The sequence below is a fragment of the Pistacia vera genome, unplaced genomic scaffold, assembly GCF_008641045.1.
Source record: "Pistacia vera cultivar Batoury unplaced genomic scaffold, PisVer_v2 Contig84, whole genome shotgun sequence".
Classification (NCBI taxonomy): domain Eukaryota; kingdom Viridiplantae; phylum Streptophyta; class Magnoliopsida; order Sapindales; family Anacardiaceae; genus Pistacia; species Pistacia vera.
The window spans coordinates 173,853-182,547 of record NW_022196712.1 but is presented as its reverse complement, the minus strand read 5'-3'; the positions used below and the strand labels follow the sequence as shown (position 1 = coordinate 182,547).

Genomic DNA, 8,695 nt, shown 5'->3' with positions numbered 1-8,695 from the left:
GAGTTTTAACTGAAACTCTACAATTGAACATCGCACGTAAGGGAAAAATCAATTTATATCATACTAAGCTAAGAGAATGTTAATGAAATCTAGAAGACATCGACGAAAAGAAAATGAACAGAACAAGGCACATTACATGCAGAATGGATAGAAACAGAAATACAACCTTACATTGAACATGAAAAGAAAATGAACAGAAGGCACACATTGCAGAATGGTAGAAACGAAATACAACCTTACATCATTAACTAACAAGTCCTGCAAACAGCACTCCATTAGAAAATAAAACCATACCGACATCAAGTAAACTAACAACACACTAAAGACCTAAAAGGACACATGACGACCACTTTCTCAGCAACGACAATAAAATCGATGTTACATCTCAAAAAACAGCAGACGCCGTGATTGGCTGCCCAGGACAAGGGAGCTGCCACGGTTTCATAGAGGGTCGGCATTTCAGGAATCTCCACATTGAGCCCACTAATCCGCCCAGATCTGCAGCACAGAGTTCAAAGACCTCAAATGATCAGTCAGCTCCATAGTTTGAGCCTCACGACATTGTGGCAGATTCCAACTCAACGTAACGTTGAGTACTAGCCGATGTTTTGTCTAATCATGGCATTGGGTTCTCCAATTGGCTTATTTTTAACCAAATCCTCCATCTTCTGTTTCTCATTCTTGATCGCCTGCCGATTCCCGGTTTGATATTCATCTCTTCTTTTCTTCGTCGATCTGTGCATAACGAGGGTCGCTGTCGGAGCCGGAACTTGTTTGCCTTTGAACTGACCCCATTGGGTTTTTTTTTTTTTTTTTTCTCTAAGTGTTTTTGGTTAAATTAAAGCGAAATCGTTGTTTATTAGAATTAACTGTGATTACAATAACAATGAAGGGGTAGAGGAAAGAAAATGGGGTGATTGAATTGGGATGAAAATTGAATCACGAGAGACTTGAGATTACTTTATGAAAAAAACATAAAACAGTAAAGAAATACAACCAGAAAGAATGAAAAAGTAGATTCTCGCATGAGGATCAAATAATAAAATAACTCATAGAAAATCTAGAATCATGGGTATTTTTTGAAAGAACCCTAATATCGCATCACCCAACTCGAATAGGAGACAAATATTAGGAATAAAACCCTAATTTAAAACAGATCTGGAATTTAAGAATAAGTTAAACGATATTTTTGATGAAATAAAATAAAGGAAGCGAAAGAAGAAGAGAAAGGAAAAGAAAACTTAGCTGATGCTTCGACGAAACGCAAAGATGATAAGAAACGCTTCCAAATGTGAGACCGAAGAAGGTTGAAAGGTATGAGATGGGGTTTATATAGCGAAATTTGGGAGGTTAGTGGTGTCGGTGTTCTTGCTGGCGTGCAGAGTGACGCCAGCTGTGCATTTTAAATATTAAGTACTAACGCACACCGCACAACTTTCTTTCCTTTCTGGAAATTTCTACAGCGGTCTTTTCTCTGTCCAAATTCAAATAAGGATAATGCTTAAACAAATATTCGGTTTAGCCAAAGGGGTTAGCTACCTGCCAATGGGGTTTCTTTCTTTTTTGAGTTTTTCAGTTCCAATCTTAGATGTAGGCGTGGTTCAATAAACTATAAGATTAATTAAAATATTGAAATATATGTGAGGAATGGGTGGATTTTACAAAAAAATCAATTAATAAATCGTAATTAGTAAAATTAATGATATGGTGAGAAAATAATTATCCTCTATCAGTTTGTATATTAATTTGCATATATACTTATTATGTTATTCAATATATAAGTAAGATAACCATTTTTAACTGAATCATTAAATTCATACTAACATTTTTTGGGATTATTTTGTTAAAAACCTAGATGTGTCAATATACCAAAACTAGAGGGACTATAAACTATTTTTACCCCCAAAAATATACAATACTAGATTATACTTAGTATTATACTTAATCAAATTTTATAGACGAAATTATCGCCGATAAATAAGAATAGATTAAGCACAGACGAGTAGGTGTACTGGTGTACAACCGGTTTAGAGTGGTCCCGCTGAGTTTAAATTGGTATAAAAAATAAATGTTTTCTTTTAATGACAAAATTAAAATAACTTTCAACATAGAATAATAATAAAAAAAATAGTTTTCCCGTAAACTTTTTTTTTTTTTTAACTTATTTAGAATTTGTTCTATATCCTCCATTCAATTTTTTTTTCTATTAATTTAAGAATTAAAAATCTGTTATATATATTAATCCAATAATCCAATTTTTATTTAATATATAAAAATCTCTACTTGTAAGTAATCCGTAATTGATGTCACATAATCCATCATCCAATTTTATAGTTTCAATCACTTTTTTTCAAAAAATAATATACTCCAGGATGGTTTGACACGTTTATCACATTGGAATTAATTAATAATTGAGAAAACTTATTGATAAATTAATTCATCAATATATATAAAAATGATAAACATGTTAATTTAAATTAACCAAGGGAATTCAAAATTAAATAGAATGCAGTCAGTTATAGAAAAAAGATTAAAGTGACTGATAATGGGAATTGGATGATAAAGAAGTACTTTTCGGTGCGTTTGGTTTAATATTTCTATCCATATTTTCAATCTTATTCCCAAAATATTTATTTGTTTAATTATTTAGGAAATACTATTATATATTTTTAATTACTTTTAGACCCCTTAAGTTTATTGATTTAATTAAATATCCCTAGAAAAAAAGTTTAAAAATCAATAAAAACACCCCCACTCACCCATAGTTGCCAGATTCCAGCAACCACCGTTGGTGGTAGCCGGAATCTGTCACAATAGCCTAAAAACAACTGAAAATGGTCAATAATTCGTCGATCTGGTCTTTTTCGGACAGATCCACAACTGACAGCCAGACCTGGTACTGTGGGTGGATGGGGGTGTTTTTATCATTTTACAAAATTTTTATATATTAGGGTGTTTAGTTAAATTAGTAAACCTAGGGGTTTTTTTTGTAAATTTTTAAATTTTACCTCGTAATAATCATTCTATTCAATTATCAAATACTATCTTCAAAATTCTATCCAAAATAATAAATCAAACGCACCCTGAGATCTTATTATCCAACCAAATGTTGATATCATAACACACTGAATTGTATGACACGCCTTGTACATTTTTAACAGCTCGTAACGACGTAATCCAAGTTGAAGCTGATCGATAAAAACATTTGGATCCAAAACGTTTGGCAAGACAAAATACGATATAACATTATATGGGCACTCCGAGGTTTGAAATAATTTGAGTATTTAGGTAGCAGTTATTAATCATAAATACTCTTTATAAAAAGACCAAATTTAGCTAAATATCATAAGAGTGCTAAAATACAAGGCAGTGTTAGTTTGGAATCTATATATTGATTAATTATGGAGAAATGCTTTCATGAAACAATTTCATGTTGCCCTAGTGTGCATTGAGTATTTGATTTCCTAGGTTAATGACTTTTTCTCACCTTAATAATGGTTTATTTACACTTTCTAACAACTGATTTTTAAAATATTACATTTTCATCAAAAAAATACATTTTCCGATTTGATGATGAACATAAAGCAAAATCAGTTCATGATATTGGGGCTTTTGAATAGGGGAGGCCAATAAGGTTTTTGGTGGTTGAAATTTAGATTTTGGTAGTCATGATTAGTTGGAATTTGACTTTGGAAGAGTGGCTCTGCAAACCCTAATTGCTCGATTATCGACAATTGATGGAGTTAATGGGAGTAAAGTTTGAAGGTTTTGGTGAGTGATGATCATGAAAGAGAATAGTGGAGTGTGAGGTCGTAACAATGTCAAAATCAACCGACGATTGATGGGCTCAACCAGAAAGTGTCTTTAAAAGTATTTTTTTGATCGAGAAAGTAGTATTTTAAAAATTTATGAGTAAAAAAGTGCCACTAAACTATTACTTAGGTGGGAAAAAGCCGTTTACTCTTGTTTTCCCCAGAGAATTACAAAAGAAATTTGACGTTTTAGGGAGACGCTGGGGTAAAAAAATGCCATTAAACTTAGAGCAATGCTAGTTTTACAAAGACAATCCCCACCCTTGATTTTCATGATTTCTCTCTCTCTTTGTTTTTTCTTTATTTTTTTCTTTTTGTTGATGTTACTTTGTAACAGGGCCGGCTTAAGGGGTAGGCAGGTGAGGCACCTGCCTAGCGCCCCAAAAAAATGGGGGCCAAATTTTTTATAATTTTTTTTTTTTTTTTGAATATCTTACAAAAATGAAAATAGTTTATAATTTCTTATCTAAGCCAAGGGGCCCCCCAAAAAAAAGCCAAAAAAGCTCAAATTTATTATAAACTTTTTACATATATTCCCACCCAAAGTTTAACAAAATAGCAAGTTTGTATCTTTAGTTTTATATATTATAGTTTATACCCCTAAATTAACACATTGAATCTCTTTTAACAATGGAAGATTAAAATAGTCATTTATATATCTCAAATTACTCACCCTCAATTCAATCCCAAAATTTGACATTCACATAAATCATCTCCAGCCCTCTTTTGCCGCCAGTGGTTTGAAGTTGATTTCGGTCAATTTTGGTTTCGGTCGATTTTCTCATCAAAATCGACCGAAATCATCATTTTATCATTTCCCAACCTTGGTAGCCCTCGATTTGACTATTTTTGATGAATCTCGCAACCCAACTCCACCACACGACAACCATTTCCAGCCTTTTTGGCATGTACTCGACATTGTTGGCCTTCCCCGACGCCACCATATTCCTCCCCTCAGCCCTCTCACCAAAACCCCTATATACCTTATCCGTTTACTCTGCCAATCGCCGGCCATCGATACCTTTTGGGCCGTGACTTCTCAAGCATTTTCTTATCAATCTTGGCATTGGAAATCACGGGTGGGAAATGTATATGAAACTTTTTTTGTGAGAAAGTATCGTGCCAAACTTTATATGGAAAAGTCCTTACTCAAAAAAAAAAAAAAAATATTGTGTTTATGTGTACCATCACAATGATATTTGTTACTTAATTTTATACATTATTAATTTGACATTTTGTCGTATGATTAATATAAAATAATGTAAACTATTTTTTTTTTAATAATAAAGTATTCGAGTCATTCAATATCTTAATTAATCATAATTTCTAAAGTTAATAATAAAGTAAATTTCAGTGATCACCTTATTAGTAATTAAGAAAACTGCATTCAAGACTTGTTGACAATACAACAAAAAATTTATAATTGACCGATCACTAATGGTGGTTATGAAACTGTTTTTCTTTTTCTCACGAAAGGAGTCGTTGCAATTAGAAGGCCCTTTGAGGTTGCAATGGTCAATAGAAACACGAAAGTTTTTTTTTCTTTAAAATATCTCCAACTATATCCAACGTGGAAGTCTACAATTGGTTATCAGTGATAAGAAAATGTGTTTCCCAAAGCACCACAGCCTTCATTATATACATTATCGTCATCACTATCTTTTCTCAAAACACAGCACCTCCCTCGACTAAGCTACAAACAAGAAAGGAAAGGAAACAAGAAGCAATGGCAACAATACTGGTATTAACCTTCAACTCCCAGAGTGATGGCAAAGACGACGGAATCACCAAAGGCTCTGCCTATCAGGTCCACCAGGGTTGAACAACCCATGGAAAAGGGCCAGCCTATTTAGATCAGGGCGCATGTACATCAGCCCCTGAGAGCTGCCCCAATAGCATCTCAGAAAAGGTGGAAGAAGCATCAGAATGCAGAGGAGGCGTGCGAGGGTGACCCTGCAAGCGGTAGTGTGTGGCTGCATGGGACGAGGTGAAGAACTCAGTGCAGCGCTAGCCATGCCAGAGACGAAGAAAGATTCGGACCCTTTGGAGACTACTGTAAGGACAACCCAGAGACCGATGAGTGCCGCACTTACGAGGATTGAATGCATAGTGTTATGCTTTTTTAATTTATAAGTTATGTGATGGGAGTTTGGGTGTTCTGATATACGATACCATCTTGAAAGTAAATTCCTTATTATTGTGTTTGTATTTGTATTTAAGTAGTCTTTCTTATTACTTTCTTGATATTGAAATTAATCTTTATTTAACAAATTATATGGTCTGCTGCTAAATTCTGAACTCTCGAAGACTTATCAAACATGTATCATCTTATCCATCTTATGTGTATATAAAACCGTACATCGTCAATGACTTTGTTATGATGTTATTGGCCCCCTAATATGGTTTACAATTATTGTGCAATTGTTGGCAGCACGCTGGGACGGTTTCAACCCCGTTATCCCAACCCAACCTTTCCAAACCTTTATAGTATTGTATATTCTTCACACACGTCACAATATGTTGCGGGCAAATTCCAATAATAATTTTTATTTATTTAGTAGATGCATAATAATTGAATGTATGAGATAATCATAGTTTTGTTTCTTAAAATCTCTATGGACAATCTTTTTATTCAATACTGTTAAATAATACTTCTTAAATGTATAAAATTGGTATAATTAAACCCTTTACAAGATTACATTCCATCACCACTCGATTTTCAATGTCACTGGGGCTCCTTTCTGTTTTGCGTAGGTCCATGGGCCATCAACATCACCTGAAGGAGTTTTCAACATCAACCTGACCGTTTGGTTTGTTTGGAAAATACATGCGAAAATTGCATTTACGACTTTAAGAAATTGAAAAGATCAGCGTCAATTAGTTGCTTTTATGCCAAATAATTCTTTTAGTTAGGTTAAGTGGTTCATATGTCAGTTCCTTGTTAGGACAATATTTTTTTGAATTTGATTAACGAACTGACCAACAAGTGTAAAAAAACTAACATCCAACGAAGGTTTGACTTTGAACGATTGTAAACACGTGATCGTGTAGTAAAAGCTGGCTGGACGAAAGAAGAAAAAAGAGATCTCTTAATACATGTGATTGTATATGCAGGTCCAGAGATTTTTTTTGTTTCTTCACGACAAAAACAATAATCGGACTAAAACAACTAATCAACATAAACCATTCATTGCGTCTGAATATATGTTAGTGAGAGCAGAAACCAAAACAATTATTCAAGCTTCATGCTTCTTTCTTATGACATTAGGTATAGACGATGTAGATAGATATCTATTATAACAAAGAGAGTTTTAACTAACACTCCTACAATTAGAACATCGCACGTAAAGGAAAATCAATTTGCTTATCATACTAACTAAGAGAATGTTAATGAACTAGAAGACATCGAACGAAAAGAAAATGACAGAACAAGGCACATTACATGCAGAATGGATAGAAACAGAAAACAACCTTACATTGAACTAAAAAAATAACAGAAGGCACATTCATTGCAGAATGATGAAACAGAAATACAACCTTACATCATTAACATAACAAGTTCTGCAAACGGCACTCCCATTGAAAATAAAACCATACCGACATCAAGCTAACTAACAACACATAAAGACCTAAAAGGACACAACGACCACTTTCTCCAGCAACGACAATAAAATCGATGTTACATCTCAAACAATCAGCAGACGCCGTGATATGCTGCCCAGGACAGGACTGCCACGGTTTCATAGAGGGTCGGCATTTCAGGAATCTCCACTTGAGCCCACTAATCTCGCCCCAGATCTGCAGCACAGAGTCAAAGACCTCAAATGATCAGTCAGCTCCATAGTTTGAGCCCTCACGACATTGTTGGCAGATTCCACTCAACGTAACGTTGAGTACTAGCCCCGATGTTTTGTCTAATCATGGCATTGGCGTTCTCCAATTGGCTTATTTCGTTAACCAATCCTCCATCTGTTTCTGTTTCCTCATTCTTGATCCCTGGCCGTTCCGGTTTGATATCACTCTTCCTTTTCCTCTCGTCGATCTGTGCATAACGAGGGTCGCTGTCGGGCCGGAACTTGTTTGCCTTTGAACTGACCCCATTGGGTTTTTTTTTTTTTTTTCTCTAAGTGTTTTTGGTTAAATAAAGCGAAATCGTGTTTTATTAGAATTAACTGTTGATTACATAACAATGGAGGGTAGAGGAAAGAAATGGGTTGATTGAATTGGGATCGAAAGTTGATCACGAGAGACTTGAGGATCTTTTATGAAAAAACATAAAACCAGTAAAGAAATCAACCGAGAAAGAATGAAAAAGTCGATTCTCCGCATGAGAATCAATATAAATAACTCATAGAAAATCTAGAATCAGGTATTTTTTGAAAGAACCCAATATCGCTCACCCAACTCGAATAGGAGACAAATTTTAGGAATAAAACCCTAATTTAAAACAGATCTGGAATTTAAGAATAATTTAAACGATATTTTTGATGAAATAAAATAAAGGAAGCGAAGAAAGAAGATGAAAGGAAAAGAAAACTTAGCTGATGCTTCGACGAAACGCAAATGATAAGAAACGCTTCCAAATGTGAGACCGAAGAAGGCTTGAAAGCGTTGAGATGGGGTTTATATAGCGAAATTTGGGAGGTTATGGTGTCGGTGTTCTTTGCTGGCGTGCAGAGTGACGCCAGCTGTGCTTTTAAATATTAGTACTAACGCACACCAGCACACTTTCTTTCCTTTCTGGAATATTCTACAGCGCTTCTTTTCCTCGTCCAAATTCAAATAAGGATAAATGCTTCAAACAAATATTCGGTTTAGCCAAAGGGTTAGCTACCTGCCAATGGGTTTCTTTCTTTTTTTGAGTTTTTGTCATCCAATCTTAG

General features: G+C 34.5%; 1 pseudogene; it reads right to left on the bottom strand.

Annotated features, from left to right (window-relative positions):
* Nucleotides 1–385: 385 nt before the first annotated feature.
* On the bottom strand, nt 386–7,913 carry LOC116118233 (annotated as a pseudogene).
* Between the last annotated feature and the right edge of the window lie 782 nt (nt 7,914–8,695).